The following is a 2,844-nucleotide window of genomic DNA, read 5'->3' on the forward strand; positions in this document are numbered from 1 at the left end:
CCGCGCGGCGGGCGGCCCGGGCGCCCTTCCTCTCTGCGGGACTGCAGGTCTGTCCGATAAGCGCGCGTGGCCAAAAACAGCTCGAAGCGGGTCCCAGCTGCGGGAAGGTGGGGGAGGAGTGGGAGGGTCTCTGGGACCGATTGGGAGCCAGCCCTACCTCTATTTCCAAAGCGGGAGTCAAGACACAGGAACAGCCAAACGCCCGAACCAGCGGGGCTACCTTTGTCACTTCATCCAATCCGAGCATCGGGTGCATCATACTCTTTTCTAGGAGCGTGGGGTGCCTTCGCGAATAAAATCTGAAGGCATCTCTGCTCTCGCGGAGCTTGTTTTTTTTTTTTTTTTCTTATTTTCAAGTGCTTTTCTTGACTTCGGTAGTCTCTAAAGTTCCTGTGAACATTTGTAGGTGTTTTCAGCTAAGCAGTAATAGAAACCCGACCTTCTTTTTATATGATCAAATGTTTATTGATGTACCAAAGGTTTAAAGGAAGGGCAGGGGGAAAGGAAAGAGGAAAGAAGAAACCTATAATACCACCAAGGAACTTGTTTTGTCTTCACGAACTTTTAATCCACCCAGTACAACTGCTATAATGATCTTGAGCTTCATGCTTGCACCCTGATCAAATCTGCTGTCCTTAGTGGCTACTTAGCAAATAAGGTGACAAGGACGAAGCTGGAGTTGGATCACTTCCCACCCAAGGGAGCCTCATATGATTTTGGAGACAGGCAGCCCGCCCCGCATTCCATCCCAGCTTTATCCTTTACTGTTAGGCATATGACCTTGGGCAGATTCTTTAATGTTTCTAATCCTCAGTTGCTCATTTGGTACTACCAGAATTGTAAAACTTCCCTCCCAGGGATGCTAAGAGGCTTCACTGGCTTGACATATGCAAAAGCCCTCAAATCAGGCCTGGCATGTAGTTAGTGCTCAATATGTGGTCCTATGATAATTATAGTCATTATAGCACCTTTCAGAGTCCTTCCTTCATCTATAGTGTGAGTAGTCAGAGTGGCATGGCAAAATGTCCTGTATTTCACATTAAGTTAGGAAAACGAGAAAAACTTGAAAGGTTAATGACATTGGTTAAAATTTCAAAATTTTTAAAGCAAGTGTAGAGTTAATGATTATACATTTCAGAACTGGAAGTCGCCTTAGAGTTAGCGTTTGTGCAAAAAGACATCATCTCTAAAATATCTCAGAAAAACCAAGGAGACATGAGTATGGGAGATTAAATTCAAAGAGAATTTAGATTTCAAAGTGGGAGATTTCAAACCATCTCTTCGGAAAGAAAAACAAGAAACACCTGACCCATTTATCAGTCTGATTATCTAAACCCCCTCTACAATACCCTTGTGGAAAAGCCTTTTTCAAGTTCTCCGATAATATAAAAATTCAGCCCACTATGAGTTTATACACCTCATGTTTTTTCCAAGTTAAAATCTTGAAGTATATTTTCCTGTTCAACTTTTCTATCCGTGACCAAATGTTAAGTCATTTCAAAGAAAACTCAGAGTGGCTTGTCTTGAAGTTCTCACTTGTAGGCAATCTATTTTAAAAAAAGACAGGGATATTGGTAATGCCAATTTTTGCTGCTTCAGTTCTTTGTTCCAGTGATTGATAATGATGAGGATGATGATGTTGACAAATTCTATCTAATTATGTACTCTCAATGAAGGATGAATAAATATCGTTTTGTTGTTGTTGCCAAATTGAAAAGTGAAGAATACATTTTTTTTCCTAGCCCAATATATTGTATTGTGTTTTATAGGGCATTGGTGGCTAGAAAGCCTATGCTAGAGATCACTATTTAGGAAAACATTAGCATATGAGGCTTAATTGCATCCTTGCTTATGTTTGTCAATTTCCATTGATGTCAATGGAGGATATGTGGCCTCATCTTACATTTTAGTGCCACTTTTTATGTATACTTTAAAAAGTATCATCACATTCTTTATTTTTATAATAATTGGAAGGTACACAAGATGGGTGTTATCCCATTTTACTAATAAAGAAACTGAGGTTAAAAGTTACAGTAAACCATAGACAGTGAAACAGAGGCTGAACCGGAAATAGAATCCCACCCAATTCTCACGCAGGACCTTGAGCTTTCTGATGAGGTCACATGGTTTAGATAACGGTAGGGGAGCCAGAATGCCCAGTTAAAATCCCACCTCTGTAAAGTCCCTGCCTTTTTTTCTCAGCTGGAAACTGGGAAGTTTGTCAGACAAAGCACTTCAGTGTACTGGCAATTTATGTGTTGGGAGGTGGCTTTGTGGGCAGAGCTCCTGCTGACCTGGTTTTGTCCTACTATGGCTACAGACTTCTGACTATGCTTATCAGAAAAACTTTCATTTGGTTCAAGGATTTTTGGTGAGTCTCATTAATTATGGTTTTATAAAAATAAAAGAGATTGATGCTGACTGACCCCACATGCTGATGAGGATGAGGCTTATTGTGTTCCACACGTATATATACCATAGACTGCAGAGTGCCCGCAGTGGGTTCTGATCTCTATTCCTTCTCATTAAGGGATTGTTCAGGAACATCTCTGTGCTGACTTGGCATGGCTTCTTCTGAGGACCCAGGCTGTTCCTGAGCTCCTCACTAGCCTGGGCTGGGATATTACTTGTCTCTGCAATCATCTGCTACCCAGCTTGGTTTTTGGCTCTGCACTTCCTCGAAGTACAGTCTTGGAGAACTTAGTCTTAATCATCTACTCCTATCAAAGGATCTGATTCCCTCCAAAATCCTTTACAGAATCCTGACTGAGGTTCTCTAGGAAAATGATTTCTCTCTAAACTGAACCCACTGTGTCCATATTGATTCTATGAACTGAATTTTCA

The 2,844-nt window shown here is 41.3% G+C and overlaps 1 protein-coding gene across 1 annotated transcript in view; it reads right to left on the reverse strand.

The window, feature by feature from the left end:
• Positions 1-293, reverse strand: part of MCHR2 (melanin-concentrating hormone receptor 2) — a 73,866-nt gene extending 73,573 nt beyond the window's left edge. Inside the window, exon 1 of the mRNA XM_012002614.1 lies at positions 221-293. The gene's annotated coding sequence lies outside the window, so the exon portion shown is untranslated. The remainder of the gene's footprint in view (positions 1-220) is intronic.
• Between the last annotated feature and the right edge of the window lie 2,551 nt (positions 294-2,844).

Source organism: Mandrillus leucophaeus, unplaced genomic scaffold, assembly GCF_000951045.1.
Source record: "Mandrillus leucophaeus isolate KB7577 unplaced genomic scaffold, Mleu.le_1.0 Scaffold690, whole genome shotgun sequence".
In the NCBI taxonomy this organism is placed as follows: domain Eukaryota; kingdom Metazoa; phylum Chordata; class Mammalia; order Primates; family Cercopithecidae; genus Mandrillus; species Mandrillus leucophaeus.